Below are 23,469 nucleotides of genomic sequence, written 5' to 3'. Positions count from 1 at the left end.
AAGGCATGACCAGGCCTGTGCTCTGGGCCTTGGTGTATGGTTTCCCATGAGCCTCTGTACCTGTATCCTGTGTTCCTGCTTCGTTGCTGACCCGGCTTGATCCTGATCTCTGTTGACCGTCTCCTGTTCTGACTACTGGCTCATCCCTGACTATTCTTCTGCCTACTCCTATGCTGTTTGACCTCCTGTTGCTGTACCTTGGCTTGTGACCCGTTTACTCTTTGCCTGCTGCTCTGTACTGATCTGCCTCCACCGTTACCGACCCGGCTTGTCTGACCACGCTAACTACTCTGCAATCCATCCATCCTGCACGGATCCAGCCGTACCTGCACATACCTCTGGCGGATCCCTCTACCACTAGCAGGTGTACTCAGGGGCCGAAACCTGGTCTCAGTCCTGCGCCAAGTCCATCCCCACCATCAGGGGCTCTGGTGAAAAGGCAGACTGGGGCTTAGACTCCGCGCCCTGGGGAATCCTGCCCTGAGGACCGCTAGAGGTACCACCAAACGGTCATTACAGAACCCTACGGCCGGCCTGACCGTTCCACCTCTCCAGCCCTGACTACGCCTGTGTTCCTGCACCTTCTAAAGATTAGTGGAAGGTTGGTTTGTTCACTGTGCGTTTATATAGATATATATCTGGGTGGCTAATAATAAACTGTATTATATTACCTGCGTTTCCCTGTGTCAGTCCACACCTTTCTGGTCACTCCTTGATTCCTGACACCTGAACACAGACAGAAGCGTTCAAGGGCTGCTCACTTGAACCTGCAAACCTGTTACATAAGGATGAGCTGAAATGTGAGTTTTGAAATGCAAGAAGAGTTGAAATTGAAACGCTACACCACCCCTAAGAGGTCCAGATACAACTTTATTCCATTAAAGGTCAGTTGTATAATGCGAGGAGTAGCCAATGTGTTCATATTGTGGGTTCATATTTATCAAACAATAGTTTAAGCACAGAATTTACTGGTTATTTTAATAATTTAAATATCACTTTTTCTTGGATTGAACGTGTAGAATGATATTATCAGAATCATCTACACCATCAAAATTCAACCACACTGTAGAACAGCCAAATCACTCAGGTGTACTGTATCTTTAAAAGCTCTACAGTTTTGCTATAGGCTGGTTATCTTGTAATGTGTCCTACAACTGTCATGGTCTCTGACCACTTGCTGCTCTCTTCTCAAGGTCTTCTCTTGTACTCTCCCTTACAGAAAGGTCATTACCACAGCTGGGAATCTGTCATTTAGCAATGGAATTGTGACATGCACATTGGAAGGCATCAGGTCATCATCACAGATACTGGATTTACATCACTGGATGCCATTATTGACATGTTGATACTTCTGGGGACATTAATACATTTTATTTTGAAAGCAGGTAAGTATTGTATGCATTTTGTTTCAATTAAAGGACTTTTTCATAGTGTGTGTTTATTTCCTTTTAACTTTTTGTGGAAATGGGCAATGAGTACTAATATACCGCTCTAGTCATTCCTCTGGGAAGGGGCAGATATCTAGTTGCTACCTTCCTATAAAAGGGTTGCAGATTACAACATAAGTCTCTTTCATGTTACCCTCACCTCCTTTGTGGGGTAACTGATGTGGGGATGAGGTCCTTTTGCCTCAACAAATACCTTGCAGGATGGGATACTTTGTCCTTTTCCCCTGCAAGGCTCTCCCCAATGTTGTAAGGCATGTGGCCTGGCCTGGTACAGGAAGAGGGGAGTGCATGCTTGATGCCCTCCATTGCTTGGCCACCCAGGCTGCATTTCTGGATATAGATCTGGCATAATGTAGTCAATGTCAAAATTAACAATGGTGACTTGGTGTCTTTTATCCATTACCACCTGTCTGATATATGGCAACATATTAACATAAAAGAGAGAGAATCATTCACAATCAGGGGTGGACTGACAACTCATGGGGCCCCCAGCCAATAGGGGATCATGGGGCCCCTGTGTCCTTGCCCACACTCAAACCACACCCAAAAATGCCTATGAAAGGTACCAGGGATATCTCATGGGGCCCCCTACTAACTCCGGGCCCTTGGGCAGAGCCCGAGTTCCCCAATGGTCAGTCCGCCCCTGTTCACAATGCAATTGCTATTAAAAGGTTATGGTAGGTAAACATAAGACACTGTGATTTATTGTAATAAGAGGCAACAGTGAATGTAATTTGGAATATTAGTGTTTTCTCCACTGGCACTGTAATATCATATCAGGGTTAAAAGAGAATAGATGTTTGCAAATCTCGCTGTCATCACCTGTGTATTCTGTAAAAGCAACTTTGCAGGATTTGGAGTAATTGTTAGGCATCTTGGCTGATCAAGTGTTTTCTATTCTAATATGGATCAATGCAGAACGCTTCCTGTTAAGGGTCTCATCAGTGCATAAAATGTCCGATGTAATGTGCTTACATCAGCTGATTTTGTTTTATTTTACACTTTCCCCATCTTCAGTACTGTATTCAGAGCTGGCGTCTTAAGCCCTTGGTAGAACATAATCAATGACTTAATGATGAATAATACATGAGAACAAAAATAACAGCTATTTTCCACTTGTAATGTCCTTGCAACATGCCAAGTGCACTAATTTCAATGGTTTCTGACTCCTGAGATACTTTGTAATGTCTGATTGACTTAGCATTAGAGCAAACATAGGCAGTATATGTAGAGGTTTTTCTGTGCACCCATCTGAACGCATAAAAACGTGTGATTGTGCCCAGTCTTGTGGTGTGGTATGTGAATTATGGCAACTGGCCTTTAGCTGCATGAAAATGGCAATATCTTACAATGCAAGTTAAATTGTTATACAAACCATGTTATAAAGGTTGGCTCCCATTTCTAGTAACACCTCCTATTGAACTATAGAAAAAACAGACCTTACTGGTACCAAGAAGGACATACACCATTTAAAAACAATGTAACATCGATTTATTAGTTAAGAAAATATACATATTAACCATTTCAATACCGTGCAATTTTACACCTTCCTGCCCAGGCCAGTTTTCAGGTTTCAGCGCTCTCACACTTTGAATGACAATTGCGCGGTCATACAACATTGTACCCAAACTAAAATTTTATCATTTTCTTCACACAACTAGAGCTTTCTTTTGGTGGTATTTAATCACCGCTGGGGTTTTTATTTTTTGCTAAATTAACAAAAAAAGACCAAAAATTTTGAAAAAAAAACACATTTTTCTTTGTTTCTGTTATAAAAGTTTACAAATAAATAATTGTTCTTCATAAATTTAGGCCGAGATGTATTCTGCTACATGTCTTTGGTGAAAATAACCCAAATTAGGATGTATTTTTTAGTTTGTAGGAAAGTTATAGAGTTCACAAACTATGGTATAGATCTGAATATTGATCAATCCTGAAGTACTGACAGCCAATCTAATATCTTGAGGTCCAAGAATGTCAGAACAGTACAGATATCCCCCAAATGACCCCTTTTTGCAGAGTAGACAGTCCGACGTACTTCATAAGAGGCATGGCGAGTTTTTTGAAGTTGTATTTTTTTGTCATAATTTTTCGGAAAATGAAAAAATGAAAAAAATTATTTTCACTATTTTTTTTTTTTACATACTGTCACCAGTGCAGTACAGCGTCATCATATAACTGGCATGGCGGTGAACAGCGACACTGACTGGTGACAGTATGAAAAAAATTTTTTTTTTTTTTTTTTTAATTTTTTTATTATATTTAATTTTTTATTACATTTTTTTTTATTTTTTTTAAGATTTTTTTTCATATTTTACTATGACCAAAATAGTACAATGTTACCATAGTAACACTGTACTACTTTGGGGAAGTGATCAGTATTTTTTTTTTTTTTTTTTACACAATTTGCTTATAGCAAAGAATTACTTTGCTATAAGCAAGCATTTACCTGAATGAAATCGATTCATTCAGCTTTTTTTTTTTTTTTTTTTTGTGCTTAGCTGTGATTTGGTCACAGCTAATCACATGACATGTGCATGTGATTAGCTGTGACCATTCACAGCTAGGCACTAGTATACAATGGATGGCATCATGAATGAAGCCATCCATTGTATACAACTGTCATGTGACCTGCTGTGATTGGTCACAGCAGGTCACATGGTACGAGCAACGGGAGCCGGTACTCGGATCTGTCATCGGCCGTGTCCGAGGTGCACGGGCGGTGACAGATTGCACTGCTGCGTCGCTCTGCAACCGCGCAAACCGCGCATGTGCGGGAGCACGCCAAATGGCGTGCACCCGGAAAGCTGCAGCGCTTTTCAAGCCGCCAAACGGCCATTGGCCGGGCGGCTAACGGTTAAAGTCTGTATCGGGGATATTTTACCCCTTCTAAACAAATGACTACAACAGAATCATGACATGCATGACACTCCTGAATATATTTCCTGAGGTCGACACCTTTCACAAAGATAGCTTCTTTAGGACCTCTTTTCTTGAAAGGAGTGAGCAATTTACTTAGAAAGATATCACTTTTACAGTCTCAACCATAATTAAAGTGTTACTAAACCCAGTACCCTGCATTCACTACATCTGGTCTTCCAGAGTAAACGCAATATAGAGATGCAATTATTTTAGTAAATATAAACTGCTAAATACCTTTTCTCATCAGCAGTTAGAGCAGTCTTGTGACTTCTATCATTGTTCAACAGAGAAATGGTTAAAGTATGTAGGAGGAGTTTTCGTTCTGCTCTAGGAGGATGCAGAACCCCTGACCTCTGTCTGGACAGTGCTGATTGGCCCTGTGCTAATCACATGCACTCTAACAAGAAAAAAAAAACCTCTCTAGCAATACACACCAAACTGAGCATGTGCAGAGTGACTCCACACGATATGTCAATATATCAAGCATGCTTTACTGCATATACAGACTGAATTTACTGTTGTGGGTTAATAACACTTGAACACAAATGTAAAATGTAAAGTGTTACAAAACCCACAACAGTGAAATCCATCTGTATACACAATAAAGCATGCTTGTTATACTCACTGTGGAACCTAAGGGCTTAATCCTCCACGCTGTGTAAAAAAGATGTTTTATCCTGTCTCCTCTGATCCTCCCCTTCTTCCAGTGCCCTCTTCTTATCTCCTGAAAAACATAGTGTGTGGAGTCACTCTGCACATGCTCAGTTTGGTGTGTATTGCTACACAGTATTTTTTTTTCTTGGGAGAGTGCATATGATCAGCACATTTAGGAGATATTCATTTTTCCTACAGGTGAGCTTTATTATAAGCTTACCTATAGGTGAAATTTTAAAAAATGAGTTTACTACCACTTTAACTTGCAGGGGCAAGTTTTTTCTAGATTTTTGTTTTGTTTTTGTTTTTTGCAGTTTACTACCACTTTAAACACAGTTTAGTGAAGTTATAAACAAGTTTAGTTACTGTCTGAACACATATTCCTGTCTCAGTAAATGTTGTTACTGCATGAGCTGGATGCATTTGGAGTGGCCGTAATTACATGTCACATAAATTGTATGTAATGCCATCTGTTGGATTACTAGTTTATGTATGTTACATACATTTAATAATAAAACATAGTACTAGTGAGCAGCTGCTGGTTTAGAAGACACCCATGGTCATGTCTATGCAAACTCTAACAGTAGATTCAGGGGTGGACTGACCATGTGGGAACTCGGGCACTGTCCGAGGGCCCGGGGTCACAAGGGGGCCCCATGAGATGCCTCTGGTACCTTTTTCATAGGCTTTTTTGGGTGTGGGAAAGGACACAAGGGCCCCATGGTCCCCTATTGCCCGGGGGCCCCATGAGTTGTCAGACCACCTGAGTAGATTGCTTTTGGGTATTAAATAGATCATCAAAGAATCAGAACTTAGAAATAAAATGGTTTTGTAAATGAAAGTGCACAGGCACCACCTGCTGAAGAGTCCCAAGTACTGCACTCTACATTCACTTCAAATGAAATTCCACTTTATGGTAGGTTCAAACAGAAAAAGCAGTATCTGTGTGCAGAACAACATGTAGAATGAAAATGTTCATTTAAAAAAAATGCATCCTAGATCTAAGGTTTATTTCCACAGCTGTACAGCCACTACGGACATTTTATTCATTTACACGTCTCCTCAGCTCGCTGCTCTCTAATTGGCTCAGTCTTGTATAGCCCGCCCTCCCACATGGTACCGCCTATTATCCCCGTCCGCAGCTCACATGGTACAGTCCAAGACGCGTAGTATTGGCGTTTGCTCGTTTCCTCTTCCTTTTAGCTGGGATCGGTCGCGGAGCTGCACGTGGTTTTGTTCTCGGAGACTCCTGGTCGGATAATGGCGGTCGGCTCCCGGTACCGGTGTTCCCGGCCTGTGAGGGCCCCTGCCCGGTGAATTCCTGTGTTACCTCCCGGCGCAAGTGAGTCTGTGTGCGGGCTTCCGACCTGTTACGTGGTGTTCAGCCTGGGAGCCCTCACCCTGAGCTCGGTATGCTCCATGTGCAGTGTACGTGGGGTGCCGCAGGGGTGCATGCAGTAAGAGGGCTCTTCCTCTCTCATCGGCCCATAGACAGGACCTCTGGGTTGGGAATGGTTATTGGAGACGGTTACAAATATTTGCAGGGTCTCTGAATTGATTTTGATTTGTAATTCTCGCTGGTTCTCTTAGGTGACCTCACTCCGGAGCAGGGGCGGACTGGCAACTCGTGGGGCCCCCGGGCAATAGGGGATCATGGGGCCCCTGTGTCCTTGCCCAAACTCAAAAAAGCCTATGAAAAAGGTACCAGGGGCATCTCATGGGGCCCCCTACTGACCCAGGCCCTCGGGCAGTGCCCGAGTTTCCAAATGGTCAGTCCGCCCCTGCTCCGGAGTGTTCTGTGAAACAAGCTTTGGATGTGCCGTGCCAGGAATTGATACCGGCGCCTCAGAACGTGGCTCAGAGACAAGGGGTCTTGTGCACCAAAACCCACGAGAAGGTGCCGGGGGCTTCGTCCTGCGTCTGTCACATGTAGGGCAGCCCATTCACGTGAAAGCACTGCGTCGTGTAATAAACACCAGGAAAGTGTGAGTGAGGTCTTAGGCTACATTCTCACGTGTGATTGGCAGCGCGTCTTCAGTAACACACCGATGCAGGGGCGGACTGACCATTTGGAAACCCGGGCACTGCCCGATGGCCCGGGGTCAGTAGGGGGCCCCATGAGATGCCCCTGATACCTTTTTCATAGGCTTTTTGAGTTTGGGCAAGGACACAGGGGCTCCATGATCCCCTATTGCCCGGGGGCCCCATGAGTTGTCAGTCCGCCCCTGCACCGATGTCTAACATGATTTCCTATGGGTCACGTTCACATGTGCGCCTTCCACCTGTGCTCAGGGACTCTTGCCCTCAGCATGGTCTTCTTGGTTCAATATTATTATTATACAGGATTTATACAGCGCCAACAGTTTGCTCAGCACTTTACAATATAATGGGAGACAATACGATTCAAGAGGGCCCTGCTCCTTGGAGCTTACAATCTAACACTTCAAACGGAAATGCATGTAGGTGCATTTTCCTAAATGACAATAGATACCTCCTGGCAGTGTTAACACATCCCAAAAAATGCTTGTGAAAAAACAGCTGCAAAGGTATGACTGTGTGCCCCCTCTGATCCAGCGATGTTCTCGACAGCCTCTGCTGTCTGGGGACTCTTTCTTCTCATTGGCTGAGAAAGCAGCAGGAGCCCATTAGCTCCTGCTGCTCTCAATCACAGCCAATGAGCATGGGGGGAGCAGGGCCAAGCCATGGCTCTGTCTTATGGACGCATAGAGTAGCAGCTTGGGGGCAAGCACACAGTGTCGCATCCAGGGTGAGCGGCTTTCTCTAGTGGGCACCGCCGAAGGGGGAGGAGCCAGGAGTTCCGGTGAGGACCCAAAGAGGAGGTTCGGTGTTGCTCTGTGCAAAATCACTGCACAGAGCAAGTAGGTATAGACATGTTTAAAAAAAAAAATAAAAAAGCTTTAGTGTCACTTTAACCTCTTGCCCTCCCCAGGATTTACCCCTCTTGCTTACCAGGCCATTTTTGCGATACAGTGCTGCGTTATCTTAACTGACAATTTCGCGGGCATGCAACACTGCACCCAAATTAAATTTACATACTTTTTTGTTCCCCCCACTAATAGAGCTTTCTTTCGGTGGTATTTGATCATCTGTGTGTGTTTTAATTTTTTGCACTATAAACAGACAATTTGGGGGGAAAAAAACCCTATTTTTGACTTTGCGTTAAAACATATCAGTAAAAGAATTTAAAATATTGAAATTCGGTATAAATTTAGGCCAAAATGTATTCTGCTAAATGTCTTTATTAAAAAAAAAATCCCAATACGTGTAAATGATTTGGTTTATGTGAAAATGATAGCGTTTACAAACGGTAATGTATATATACTGGAATTTTATTTATTCTACTAGTAATGGCGGCGATCAGCGACGATTCATAGCGGGACTGCGGCAGGCATTCTGACACTGGGGGGGGGGGGGGGGGTGGCGGTGGCGACAGACTGCCACTGACATCCTCAATGACACTAATAGTGATCAGTGCTAAAAAAGGGGGGGTTATCATCTGGGGCGATCAAAGGGTTAGCTGTGTGCCACTTTAGTGTATGCGGTTTGTTTTACTAGGGGAACATACTGCTTTGTATTGCTCTGCAGAGCAGTGTAAAGCAGCATGTCTGTGCTGACGGTAGAGATCTTTGGTTTTTACACACAGACCTCTCTCCTTTTACTGTTCTTCTGCGGGTGTCGACGGGGAATCTCTGGCCGGACCCGGTGATCAACAGCTGTAGCCGCCAATGGCGGCATGCGCACACACCCCACAGGTGATTTTGCACAGCCCTGCAGCAGTAGTTCTGCTATAGGGCGGAGGGGAATGGGTTTTCTCCTGCCAGGAGGCACAGGAGCAGAGCAAACTCCCAATGTGCATGAGACCTAAAGCATCTGCACAATCTTCATCAACTATATAGCACAAGGACCAGCCTGCCTTGATACAAACAATGGATGCCCGCCATCAGAATGCACTGGTCATGTGGGGAAAATGACGGGGTGGTTGTGCAGAAGTCAGTTCTAAGACTACTTCATTACAGACTTCTGTACAGTCATAGTGCCCATACGTGGATCAAAATTTGGCCAGTTCAGCAGGGACCAGTCAAATTTTGATCCATGTATGGTCAGCTTTATTCCTTGCACGCGCTATGAGTTAACCACTTGCCTACGGGGCACTTATACCCCCTTCCTGACCAGGCCAATTTCCAGCTTTCAGCGCTGTTGCACTTTGACAATTGCGCGGTCATGCAACACTGTACCATATGAAATTTTTATCATTTTTTGGTGACGGAGCTTTATTTTGGTGGTATTTAATCACCTCTGGGTTTTTTATTTTTCCTTAAACCAAAAACCACTGAAAATTTTGAAAAGTTTTTTCTTAGTTTTTGTTACAAAATTTTGTAAGTGATTTTTCTCCTTCACTGATGTGCGTTAATGAGGCGGCACTGATGGACACTGACAGGCATCACTGAAAGGCAGCACTCATATATGGCACTGTTAGGTGGCACTGATGGGTAACACTGAAAGGTGGCTCAGATGGGCACTGATATGTGGCACTCTGGGGCACTGGCAGGTGGCATGGATGAGCACTGAGCTGGCACTGGTGGACACTGTCAGGTTGCACTGCTAGGGCTATACAGATCATTAGGGCACACTGATGATCAGTGTACATGTCCCATCCTAGGAATGCCGATTACAGGCTCTCCTCTCCTCACGAGTTGTCAGAACGACAGCTTGTGGGAAGAGAAATGCCAATAATCGGCATTTATGTTTACATGTGATCGGCTGTGTCCGAGGGATGCATCGTACCGCCGATCGCCGCGCATGCGCGGTTAGAATGGGAGGATGTCATATGACGTCCTCCCAGAACGAGAGAACCGCCTTGCGTCCGTCATTTTACTATATGGCGGGTGGGAGGCGGTTAACCTCCCTAGCGGTATTCCCGAGTGTAGCTCGGGGTAGAGTTTCAGTACCAAAAGCAAGAACCCCGAGCTACACTCAGGCTTACCATGCAGCGTTGCTCAGGGATTCCCTGCAGCACTTACCTTGTCCTTCGCTCCCGCGATGCGTCCTCTTCAGCGTCCCCGGCCATCTCCTCCGGCCGATGCCGGCATCCGGTCCCTGTGACGTCGGGACGTACGGGCGCTGGAACTGGCGGCAAATTTGAAAATTTTAAAAACTGACTTTTTTTTTTAAAACGATTATTGCATAGTAAAACATTGCTGTTTCAAAACATTTCACATACATTTTGTCCCTAGTGCTTTGTCCTGTGCCCTGCCTGCATTTTGACTGTTCTTTCTGCCTGGAAACTTAGAAAAGTCCGTGGCGTCCAAAAAGCGTCCCTTTAGGTCAAAATTGGTTTTAGACCAGCTAGAGAACAGCGATAGTAAATTAGAACCACTGATGATCAGTTATGATTCGTGGGAAAATTTATCAGACACTGAAAACGATTCTGCGACTTTGCTCAGCGATGTGCGAACTTGGTGTTATAATAAATTTAATTCAATAATAATCAAACCGAAAACACTGAAATTTGAAATATATTTTTTTATGAGTATTAAATTAGAATTTATGATTTCTTGTTTCAAGTTTTATCATATTCAGAATGTTTACTAGACTCTTGTTCGGACAGATTTCAGTGAGTTATTCCTAAATTGCAGGCCTACAATAAAAAAACTACATATTTGCATGCAAAAAAAAATGGTACCACTTTCAGCACCAAAAATCTGAAATAATCGTACCGCTAGGGAGGTTAAAGTGCAACTTCAATCAAAGTATGTTTCTGGTCTCCCCTCTCCCTTTATCACCTTTCAGTGCCTTAGGAACTATGCTAGGGTGTTCCCATTCAGTTACATCCAGGGCCATTCTCCTGATTGTATGAATGCTGCTTTTGTTGTCCCAGACCAGAAATCTGATTTTTATGCTTTCTTTTTTAGGATGACGATAGAAGATATGGTTCTGTGGATGAGGCCGATGTGGAAAATTGTCCCTGTAGTTTGTGCTGCATGTAAGTTTATGGTAAAGCTAAATAGAACTTGAGACAACACTGTACCTGGCATATGCGGTCTTCTCATACTGCAGGTCCAGCATCACCAGAGACCACATAAATTACCAGTGCAATTACAGACTGATAGTTGAAGGAAAGGCGGGGGGGGGGGGGGGGGGGGGGTACAGGGAATATGTACCTATGCTCAGGCAGCTCAAGTGTGTTCAGACAAAATGGAGTCATATTTTGTGAAGTCACTGGTTCTTATTATACATAATGGCACAGCGTAGACTATATAGCAATATATGTGCTGTACATGCACATCATTACATTGTAAGGAGGTTACAATCTAAGGTCACTATCTCGCATGCTTACATACCCACACATAGTAGGGCCAATTAACTTACCTGCATGTTTTTGAGTAGTGGTGCACCAAAATAAAAATTCAGGTGCTGAAACTGAAAATTCAGGATGTACTTGGCTGAAAACCGAAATGTCTGTGTATTTGGGGAGGTTCAAATAATTTTTTTTTATTTTTTTATTTTTTTGTACTTTGTTTACTTTAGTAAATTATTGCATTTAAAAACCAGCCATGACATTTAGCAGCGGCAAGTGAGGGATTCTGTCCGTATGCACTGTTACCTCACTGTATACACTGCTTACCGCCTCTCCTGCCTTTCTTCGTCCTTCCCAACCCCCATCCCCTCCCCTGTCTGCAGTACACCAGGGCAAATAGTCTGCCCCTCATTGGGGTTGGGTCCCTTTATCTGCACCTGTATCGGCTCGTTTTTTTTTCCTATCTCCAAAATGCCTATAGGGCTATTTTCGTACAAAATTTTTCAGCTGCTGAAATTTCGGTGCATCCCTAATTTTGAAGTGTGGAAGAAATCCAACATAAACACATGGAGAAAATGTACATAGTGTCTTGAATAGAACTTAAAGTGGTGTTTCCAGTCCTGCAAGTCAGTAGTGCTAACCACTAAGCCACAGTAATGTTTTGTGACATTTGTGTACCATATGTTTTACAGAAATGTTTGGTTCTTTTGCCTTTGTGTTGCACATTTACTTTGAAAGTAGTAAATGAGGTGTCAGAAAAGGCAAACATAAAACCCACCATAGCCTGCTACACCTTGTGATATCTCAGCACTCGGTTGTTTGGCTCTGCTGGAATAACTTTTTAAGGCATGAACAGCACAGTGTTGTAAATGCATCTGTCCCAAGTTTGTCACACTACACAAAAGTAAATTCTAAAATCTGCCTTGCTATGGCTTGATGTAACAAGTGTTTTTTGATATTTTTTTTTTTTTTTTTTGGTGTGCAGTGTGACTAATTTTAGAGTCTGCTTCACTCCTTTCCCTGTAGAAAGGTCTTTCCAGACATGTTGCGAGTCTCACATTGCTTAGACACGCTGCTTTCCCTGCAGTTCGAGGTTACTTGAAGCATGGGAACTGCTGGTGAGACTTGGACGTATTTGGGAAACATGAATAGTAGACTCATTGTCATTATTGTGATCATCATGTGTATGTGTGTTTATTGAACAGGAAACATACTGAAGAGGCCCCAGACTGGCACAGCACACAATGTCTTTGGATAATGGCACCTCAATGGATTGAAGATTATTGGATTGGAAAATTCAGTGAACAGAGACTTTGGACAGGTCATTAGTTCTTAATGTTCTCCTGTTTTCTTCATTTAATGCCTGTGCTCCTAAAGTAGAATTCTAGTCAGATCCTAACTATACCTAAACCTAACTATACCTAAACCTGCTCCCACCCCCATTCTAAGTCTATTCTAACTACCCTGTAAAGGAGAGGTTTATACTTGCCTATTCTGAGGGCACTCCAGTATAGTCATATGATCTCTATAGTGACTGGCTTCTGTAGAGAGGAGAGATCGCTGACAGTGGTTGCAGAGCCTGGGCCGTGACCTCACCCATAGGCCACTATGGGGCATGTGTTGTCTGCTGTCCCCCCTCCACACCAAAGCCAGTGCTGGGACCCAATCATGTAACCGGAGAGTCTTCAGAAAGTATGGGAAAGTAAGCAAGTATAGACCCCTTTCCTTTACAGGGTTGATAGACTACACCTAGATTGAGGGTGGGAGCATGTTTATGTGTAGTTCAGGATTTAACTGGAATTCTACTTCAAAGAAAATTAAGTATTGAACCTTCTATGTATTACATAAGTACAGTGTATGACCACAATGAAACTGTTACTGGGCAGTGTTGCATGGAATCCTAGCAAACACCAGGAGTTTTATATTCATGATTCTGTCAGTGCACTTGTTGCTTCATAACTGTACTATTTCCCAACAAGCCATGTCTTCATGTCCTAACAGCAGAACATGTGCTGTATGAAGAGATGGTTTATTTGGCAATGTCATTTTATCTGCCTTGTGTGGATATACACCAGACTACTGGTGGGACATGAACAAATTTGGAAACCGTTTTTGCAGACACAGCTGCAAAACATGCCAGATACCCTCTGGTTTTGGAGTGTTAGATGGACAGCTTTTATTTGAAATACAATTACCGCTACATTTGTTGGCATGTATATGTCGTCTGTGTTCCAGGGATCCTCTGGCATTCTGCTCTGTTGCAGAATAAACCCTGAACTAGCAGATGTTGATTTCTTGCCGGGTTTCCCTTTTGGTCCCTGAATGAGTCTCTTGCAGGATTGTCATTGCATATGTCATCTTGGTGTCTGAAAAAATGTTATAAGCAAAGCAGTTAACAGCGTGATTGTGTACGTTGTATCATAAAGGCTGTAATAAAAGACCTTGCACTTGCTGTGAAGTTGTAATGCAAAGCTTTAGTTGAAATGTTCCATGTTAAACATTTCACATTGAACAATGTGTAAAACTGCTGCTCAAGCAAGGGAAGTTCCAAAACTGATTTTGGTGTTACTAAATATTGTACCCATGCTAGCAGTTGTTTTGTGTTCAAGAGCTTTTATTTTTACTAGTGAGATCCATGTTCTGAATTCTTAAACTCTCCTGACACTTTCCTTCTTTTCCACAGGATTCTGGATCCTTCTTCTGATGACACTATTGCTTTAACATCCACGGGGTACACTGCAGTATATACTGGTTTGCCACAACCAAGTTGATGGACCAAACTGTACAGTGACATGTCTTTAAATGGTGGCAGAGAAATATGTGGTTTCATCAATGTTTTTTTTGTTTTAAAGTATAACAAATAAAACAAACAAATATACCTTTTTGAGTACTTTATTAATGTAGAAAGCTATAGAACACAAGTAGCTGTTTTCATTTATATGGCTGATTTTATTTCTGATTCTACATGACCAGGAGTTTGTTAACCTTCCTGTAAAGCACCAGGTTCACATTACAGCCTGTCGCTTTGCCCACTGAGGGGAAATAATCAGTTGTCTTGTGACGCACACGCCTTTGCCAGTCAGTGGTTGGGGTACCAATTCATTTCTTGGTTAGCAGTGAAGTTTCATGTTCCTATATAAAGTGATGTCTTCCTGTGCACCTGGATGACCAGAATTACAATTTCTTTGCCAGATAAAGGGGTGCACTTTTATTTCAACTCTATTTAGAAGTTTGCCTGGAGTGTCACTTTAATTTACTTACCACTTAAAGAATTCCCATATGCTTATTTACAGTAGTTGGAGCTTAGAAGCCTTTTGGCTGGAGCACAGAAGTATACTCTACATTTACCTCGTCTTATACATTTATTTTTGAACCCAAGTGATCTTGAGAAACAACCCAGATGTAAGTTTTTGAGCTTTAAAAAGTATTCAGTCTCTAAGGTTTACAGTGTGTGAACCAAAACGACACCACTGTAAAAAAAAAAAAAAAAAATCTGAGTAGAGATGGAGAATAAGTGTGGGAAATCTTGTGTAGTTAAGCTGTAATATAAAATGTTTAACATGTCTGCAAAAGTGGCAGTTTTTGTTTATTACCCTGCCCCTGCAAGTGCAGAAAAATACCTATTCTGTTAGAAGTGAACTTAGCGGTTAATTCTCGTTCACATAGGGGCATGTAAAATAGGCAGTTGAGCTGTGCTTTACTGCCCCTTGATCTTAAGTTGCAGCAGCGGCCAGATGGAGTTGTTATACATGGCACAGTGGGATGCTTTGCAGTTAAAATACCCTATGTTGTGTTCAGCAGGCAATACTGAACGTGACCTATTCAAGTGGATGGAGCTGTGCTGCAACTGTGTAATACATGGTGGTGCAGCTTTAGGATTAAAATGGGTGGCGAGGTCAATTTATTGCTTGTCAACCGCCCTCTTAAAAGTGGTTTGCCACAGATTGCTTTTCACAGGGACCAGCCATTTTTAAAGCCTGTTGTGGACTGAGTTATGTTGGCCCTTCCAGTGCTTTTGTTTGACTATTCAATAATTCCTACTCTCCTCTCATAAAGGCTAATTCTGTATTCCAAGATGAGAGCTAGGATGACTAAAATAGCCTTGTCGAGATGACGCAGGAAGTAAACACAGGCCACCTGAAGTTTGTGGCTCAAGAGTGCGTGAACTCTTGCACAAGGGGTTAGTGGAAGAACACGTTTTGTGGACTTGGTGGAACAGCTGCTACAGGATTTGAAGTACATCTGTGATGAGGCTGGATTTAGGATCCTTTGTCTAGGCTTGATGCTTTCTGTGGCCATCTGACAGGTTGCCTGACCAAACATTTAAGAAACCACTTATGGATCTGCCATGCACAGGGGTTTGACCATTTGGTGCAACGCTGTACTAGATCAATAACCTCAGAGGACAAAAGGGAACTTTTTGCACCTCAGCTAAGGAAGACTAAGGATTCTTGTTGGAATCTGGGGCTAACCTTTTCTGGTACCAAAACTTTTATTGGAAAAGTTTTAGAGCATACAATCTGTACACTATGACAAACATATTTCAAAATGTTTCCCTTGCACACGGGTAATTGAATAATAGCAAAAGTAAAATATCAAAAAGTTGCTTGGAGCCAAAATACTACACTGAAGTTCAATAAGGATCACATACAAATCAAGGTTAGAAAACATGGCATGGGTCAGGCATCCTAACCCCTATTAATATGACCGTGTGCATATACAGGTGGGGTGCCAAGAGCCCCATGAGAGTTCTGTCACCCACCTTGGCTGGGGGGAGGCATGCAGTTTCTAGATGACATAGAAGGTAAATAGTGGAAAGAGAAGAGAGGGGAATAGTGATAAGGAAAGGTTTGTGGGGGGGGGGGGGGGGTCAAGGAGCAGTTGCCACAAGGGACAAACCAGAAAGCATGCCGTCGACCACCTGGGAGAGGCAATAAGTGTCCAATTAAAGATGGAGCAGCCTGGTAGTAAACGAGACAGGCCGGTAGTCAAGCCCCGGCTGCCAAGTGGAGAGAAATTTGTTTGTCCTCCAGCACTGCCGTCAATTTTTCATTTATAAAGAATCCTTGGATTCTGCACTTGATTTCTAAGCTGTAATAAGCTTTAGTCTGTTTTGTTGCCATAAAGAACAAAATGAGGGTGTGTGACCACTGCCATATGTCTTTGAGTGGTCTATTGAGAAGGGCTTCACCTGGATTTTTCTGGATATTAAGTTGTGAGAATAGATAATGTTATATACTCTGGACCATAAGCTGTGAGCTACTGGGCAAGACCACCAGATATAAAGCATGGTCCCTTCAGCCTTGCAGCCTCTAAAGCAAAGTGGGCTATAGCTGCAAATGTATTTCGCTATACGCACCGGGCTGAAATACCACTTTGTTAGGACCCCATTCTCTAGAGTTTGCATTTTCTGGGAGCATTTTGAGATCGTCTGCCAAATCGGCGCCCAATCCGCTTCAGTTAAGAGACTTGCACAGGTTCCTTACCCAAACAATACACTGATTGTAAAGGTGCAGATGCGTGACCTTGAACAGAGGCATAAATCGAGGACAAAGTTCCCTTTGGTGCAGATTTCGATCTGCAGATGGACTCTAAGATTGTCAGACTTGGGTGACGTGAGGTTTTGGACCAGAGGAGTGAGAAAATGGTGCAATTGCAAGTAGCAGAAGAGTTTATTGGGGGGGAGTGGTGGTTTTCCCTAAATTGTTAAAGTGCGGAGGCCTTTCACACGCCTTTTAAAACTGTTAGAGATCCACCATGAGAAAGCAGGTTTATCCATTATCCCTAGAGGGAATAAGGGGCAAACAGCTGTAATAATGGCAAATGAGGGGACATCAAACCCACAGAAAATTTGAAGCTGTCCCAAAGTGTGGACGAAAACCGGATTAAGAAGTTTGGGACATGAAGCCAGGGAAGGGAAGTTAAAGGTACAGAAAGAGCGTCCATAATATCAATCAGCCCAAAGGGGCAACAAGGCCTCCCTCAAATTTTAGGGTGGTACAGTAAGTGGCAGGCCAAGCATGGACAGGCTGAAGCCCTGGTAAAGATTAAGATATCCCGTTGTATAATGCGCAGGATGTGAAGTGGTATACAAATGGGAAGGGTGCAGAAAGGATACAGCAGTTTCGTCAAATAGGTAATCTTGATGGCGTGGGTCCGGCCAAACCAGGAGAGGGACATATGGCTCCATGAGTTTAACAGATGTCGTAGGTTTTGGAGCACAGGTGGAATGTTAGCTAGAGAGAGTGTCCTAGTATGGTTTGACAGATGCCCAAGTAAGGAAGCGCTGTAACCCACTGAAATGGGAATTGAGATTGGATCTGCGTCTGAGTAGCTGCTGGAGGAGTCACATTTAGTGCAGTAGATTTTAACGTGTAAGCCTGAAAGTGGCAAAATGTGAGAAGCATTGTCAGGGTCGGGAGAGCGTTCAGGTGAGGTATAGCAGGATATCATCTGCAAACGATGTTTTATGGTGGATATCGGCTAGTTCTAGACCCTTAATATCGGGATGGTTGTGAATGTGGATGGCCAGAGGTTCGAGTGAGTGTGAAAAGGATTGGTGAAAGTGGACAGCCTTGTCAAATGCCCCCTTATATAGGAAATGGGGGGCGTGACCAACTTGATATCGGTCCATCGCCGAAAGGGTGCTGTAAAGAGTAGAAACACATTTCAAAAAGTCTTCCCCTAACCCCCATCACAAAACTAAGCTGAGGTACGACCAGGACATGTTATCAAAAGCTTTACTCATCAACTGAGAGTAGCATGAGCTCCTGCTAACGTTGGCATGTATAGTGATTGGGTAAGAGTGCATCTAATGTCCGGGGCTTGCCAATATGGTCCGAAACCTACCTGATCTTTGTGGATCAAGGTTTGTATCAGCTGGTTCAGGTGGGTAGCCAGTCTCAGTATTTTGACATCCACATTAAGAAGAGATATGGGGTGGTAGTTTGACCATGTTTGGCTATCTTTTCCAGGTTTTGGGATCATTACTTTGTGTGCTTTCAGCAAGTCGGCTGAAAGTTGGCCTCCATTTTTAAGCTGATTGAAAGTCTGTGTTAATATAAGGGCAATGATATCTGAACTTTTTGTAAAATAATGCTGTGAAACTGTTGGGGGCTGCGCACTTGTGTGTTTTGTACATCTGTTATAGTGTTCCTTACTTCGGCATCGGTGATATCTGCTCCCATTATCATTCTCTGGTTGTCTGAGCTTTGTGGGATTGGGGTCTCATTCAGAAAAGCGGAGATCGCTTCTGTCGACACTGCATGTGTTCCTGCATATAGTTTGGCATGGTGGTAGTGGAACTTATCAACAATGTGTTTGAGATTAGAGGTGCTTATGTGTCGTTGAGTTTTTAAAGTGTAGAAATGTTGCCTGAGTGTGAACAGACTGAGTTTGTTTGCAGGTATGGAGCCAATCTTGTTCCTATTGGAATAAAATTTCTGGTGCAACCAACACAGCAGACAGTAAGCTTCGTCCTTAAGGCTGAAGTTTAGATCGGTACTGAGTTTCTCGACCCTCTATTTCGGGATGAGGGTGAATGTTTAAAAAGTTGACTGGCAGCCTTGTTCTGTTTCCAGGGTAGCCTTGTGGTGTTCCCTATGGCATCATGAAGCCAGCTGAATGAAGTGGCCTAGGATGACCGCTTTGTAGGCTTCCCACAGGGTTGTTGGAGAAGATACAGAATGGTTGTATTTTGATATCCTCCACCACTTGTGAAAAAGAGAAGGTAATAGTTAAGACTCCATGACGGTGCTCGAAATGGGTGTAAAGGGGCATTACAGTATGCAATTGCCGGGTCATGATCTGACCAGGGCACCGTCGAAATAATCGTGGCAGAAAGCTGAGGAAGAAAAGGGCACAAGGATGTGATCAATACGAGAGCGACAAGAGTGCGGATGAGAGAAATATGTATAATCTATGGATGTGGGGTGAAACTCGCGCCAGGCATCTGTTAAATTGTTAATCAATGAGGCAAATGTTAGAGGGTGGGGAAGAGGCAAAGGAGCCCAGTGGTGACTTGTCCATAGAGGGATTATTTTCGATGAGTTTGCAACACTGAGAGTAGGTGAGAGAGAAATTCTCTCTGATTAGGGGCATAGTATGTGCATAAGGTCATCTCAGAGTCATGAAGGTTACCTATTAGGATCAGATATCAGCCCTGTGGGTCTGCAATGACTCTGTGTACCTGAAATGGTAAGGTGTTGTGAATCACAATGAGGATCCTGCGTTTTTTTAACCGGTGCAGCGGCATGGTAGCTACGAGTGTATTGACCATCGAAGAAGCGTGGCATATCTGTAGAAGTCAAGTGCGTCTCCTTAAGAGAAGGTATGTTTATTTTACTTGAACAGGGGTATTTGAAGACTTTTCACATGTTTTTGAGGCGAGTTGAGACCTTGGATGTTCAGTGTCAGCCAGTTAAAGCCAATGGCACTTTGCAAGGGTAAGAAGGGAGAAGGAAAAAGTGCTAAGTCGATCCAGTATCCTGAAAGGAAAGAAAAATGTGTCCAGTGAGAAATGTGGATGTACCTAGTGCATCACTGGGAACCCTCTGTACCATGAGGCATGAAGTCCTGTGTGTTAGGTTCAAAAGGGGGTGGAATGTAGCACCCCAGGCAACAACACCGCCACCATTCTGCAAACACAGAGGAAGGCAGGGAGAGGAAGAAGGGGGAAAAAAGGGTGAGATTGCACTAAACCATTTTCTGGGTAATATCTATCATTACTCCAGAGCTGTGAGGAATGCATTGGAACATGCAAGTCCCAGTGCCAAAGTGTTAAATGTGGTAGGGCTGGCAACTAGTTGGGCCCTCAAGAACTTATGGGGGGAAGAGAGGAAAGTAGGGGGGAAAGGGAGTATATACCCCAGCAGAGCATTAGGGAAGGGAAAGAGGTAGTCACCCATGGTTCTTGAGGTCTACAGAGTCTGTTGGCGCTTCAAGACACAAAGTTCGTCATGAGCATAGAGCTTCGGGAGAATATTACACCACATATTAGCAATATGTATCACATCTAGTGTTAGATGATTAATAGTCAAAAGATAAACCCAAGTGGGTACTTCCGTGTGATCCCGATCCGGTTCTTTTGGGGAAGGGAAGAGGAAGGATTATGAGGGGGATCTGGGGAGAGGAGCAGAACAGGATCAGGGAGGGCCACTCCTGAAGAAAGACCCACATGTCGGCAGGCCCCATGATGAGTGCCCACGGAAAATAGGATGGGTGGGTATGTCAAGGTAGGTAAGTTCTTTTTTTTTTTTTTTTTTTTTTTTTTTTTGGGAAACCCCAGCAATAGCGGATGGAGCAGCTTTGTAAAACCTGAAGTAGGGGTTTCATGGATCACAATTTGAGAAGGGTGGTCTGGGAAAGATCAACAAAAATTTGGTATAGGTGACCTTGAAAAGACAGTGCCCTAGATTATTTGGCTGCCTTCACCCTATCCTTGGTTCTGTAAAAGTGGAATTTGAGAATTGTCTCGGAGGGCCAGCGGGCAAGGGCACAATAAATCCTGTCCATTTCTGAGCGGTCTACAAGAATGGCAGGAGCCAGTTCCTGCAGAAGGGAACTAAGCCCTGGAGGTCTAAGATGGTTTCAGGTAGGCCTCTAATACGAATATTGCTCAGCTGGGCCCAATTCTCAGCATCCTCCAATTGATTCCGTAATGTATGGTGTTCTGCCTGAAGTTGTTTGATGTCAGGCTCATGCCCATCTAGAATGGTCATTGAGTCATCAATTCTATGTTCTAAGAGGGTTGCACGTTCCCCCACATCTTTGATTTCTTTAAGGCGTTCATTTGAAAGTTTGCGGGAAACCTCCGCCAGTTACTCCTTGACTATATTCCTTATCTTACCCAGGAGGGAGGTATTCTGGTCGGAACGCGTGGGTTGTAGGGCCGATGGAAACTGCAATGAGCTGTCAGCCGAGCCATTTGATTCCCCAGTGAGTGCCTCGCAATTTTGTCAGCCAGAGGGACCAGTGCAGATTTTACCAACTTTTTGCGCTGCGGCTTCAGCTCAGCGAAATGCTGAGTTCTGGGCTTCTCTGTCGGACCCATGACTACCCACCCATTCTGAGGCAATCAAAAAGCTAGTGGTGCTGTCAGTGCGGTGATCGAGTGCTGATCGCTTCGGCGGGAGGGGATAGAACGCCTGAGGAGTACGGCGATATCCTACATCTTGGGCAGCCGCACGCATTCGCCCGCCTGGGGCTAACCTTTTCAACCCACTGTACAGTGATTTGTTTTTTTTTTCTTGTGAGGAAATTCATACACAGGGACTAAATCCTCAAAGCCCTCTATCTCAGCATGAGGGGGGGGGGGTGCATATGGTAGTCCAAGTCCATCAGGTCATGGTGAAACCCTCCTGAATGAAGATTTGCCCCCATCTGTTCAATGTGGGGGACAATTGCTAGTTATTGACTATTGCAGACTATTGGTTAATCAAGATGTTGGACAAATGGGTTCACAAACTGTCAATCTTGGGATACTAACTGAGTTTCACACATCCCCTTGCCCAGACGTTTTGCCAACAACCTGCAGCTTTCTCCTCTGTGATTACTAGATTTACATCTAGCCATAGAGGGACAGTGATTATCAGATTCATGGCTAGCTGTTGAGGGACACCTGGATGGGGGGAGGTGTTTCCAGTTCTGTCTGCAGAAAAGTTCTAGGGGTTTTAGTCAAATGTTTTCAGGTGCCCATGGTGGATCTCAGGGTGTTAGTTTTCAAGTTTAAGATGGAGTAATTAAATTTGGTAGTAGAGCCCATTAGGAGAGAGGAGCTTTATCTGTTTGCAGCCTTGCCCTTTGGCCTAACTATGGCTTTTCAGGTGCTAGTGTTTGCCACCCTGAAGTTGAGAGGGCTACCCGGATGATCTTCTATTGCAGGTGGTGTCCTGTTCGAAGCTCCAGCGTTCACCCTGTCCATAACTATTTGGATGGTGCAAATTTCAAAAATTCCTCATTGATTGTTTGCTGAAGAAACCTGGGGCTGATCTTGATCCCAACCTGGTAAAGGTGTTTCCTCTGTCAAGAGTACAGAAAAAAACAAGTTCAGGTCTTCCTACTGTTTGCTCACAGGTGGTAATCCATTCAGAATTGCAAGCGAGTTAGCAACACCCACTCTAGTACATTGCAGCATGAGATCCTCTCTCACCTGCCAGTCATCTTTAGTTTTGTAGTTTCTCTCTATCTGCTAATTGGAAAATAATTTCTACTTTTGCCCTAGAAAATAGCAACAATGGATGCAACCTGCATGGCTTAGAAGGGAGTACTAGGTCTCAAGTCCACTCATGGTTCTTGAAGCCTGGAGAATGTTTGCCTATCAATGTGTTAGAACTTCAAGCAGTCAGATGGGCTGTGCTTTGCTGGATGCACCTCCTGGAATACCTGCATGCACATGTGCAGTCAGACTATGCCACAACAGGGAAGAATATATAAACCATCAAGTGGGAACCAAAAGCACTGGAAATGTCACTTGCAGAAGGAGACCCCAGGTGTTAGCTCTCTCTGCAGTACACAAATCAGGGTAGCAAACTTTCAAATGAATTATCTCAGTCAAAAGGGTATTGATCAGGGAGAGTGGGCCCTTTACTAGGAACTCTTTAAAAAAAAAAAAAAAAAATCTGTCATACATACCCTGTCAGCAGCTTTTAACAATGTTGACTTTACTACCACTTTGAAGTGTATGTGTAGCCAATCTATCCAGGTCCCTGTTAGAGGGATATCCTTTCATTTACTGTTCAGATGGCAACAGTTTTACCAGACAGGAAGTGGGGGGATCTCTCCAACAGCAACACAGAAATGCCTGGTGGACATGGGCAGACATGGGCCATGTCCACCAGGCAACTTCCTCAATGGAGGTGGAAAGCAGCGTGTTACTTGGTTACAGAAGCAGATTGTGTAGGTCTGATCTGCAGCACTGTTTTTGTTCTACTTTGGAGCAGTGTGAAAAAAGCACATCCCTCAGCCAGATACGTGCTGGAGGAGATGCCCACCAGCCCTGACACACAGATGATTAAGGATTCGGACTGAGCACATTTTGACCTATAAGTCAACACCTTAGTTGGACTGTCACTTTTTATTGATCACTGTGTATATTGATCACTTGAAATATTTTTTGTTGATTATTGT

General features: G+C 43.7%; 1 long non-coding RNA gene and 1 other non-coding gene across 4 annotated transcripts; both read left to right on the top strand.

The window, feature by feature from the left end:
- Nucleotides 1–6,208: 6,208 nt before the first annotated feature.
- Nucleotides 6,209–14,221, top strand: LOC149456614 (uncharacterized). 3 transcript variants are annotated; one of them, XR_016313845.1, is made up of 4 exons: nt 6,209–6,366; nt 10,958–11,028; nt 12,549–12,664; nt 14,027–14,221. It is a non-coding gene; the product is annotated as an uncharacterized LOC149456614 (long non-coding RNA). The 3 variants fall into 3 exon arrangements; XR_016313846.1 differs by having other exon boundaries at nt 6,210–6,434; XR_016313844.1 differs by lacking the exon at nt 6,209–6,366 and adding an exon at nt 6,429–6,452.
- On the top strand, nt 12,052–12,182 carry LOC149456615 (small nucleolar RNA SNORA13). Its single transcript, XR_016313850.1, has one exon. It is a non-coding gene; the product is annotated as a small nucleolar RNA SNORA13 (small nucleolar RNA).
- Nucleotides 14,222–23,469: the final 9,248 nt, after the last annotated feature.

This window comes from Staurois parvus, unplaced genomic scaffold (assembly GCF_062004578.1).
Source record: "Staurois parvus isolate SC_StPar_1 unplaced genomic scaffold, SC_StPar_1.0 ptg000354l, whole genome shotgun sequence".
Lineage (NCBI taxonomy): Eukaryota > Metazoa > Chordata > Amphibia > Anura > Ranidae > Staurois > Staurois parvus.
This window is presented reverse-complemented; position numbering and strand designations above follow the sequence as displayed.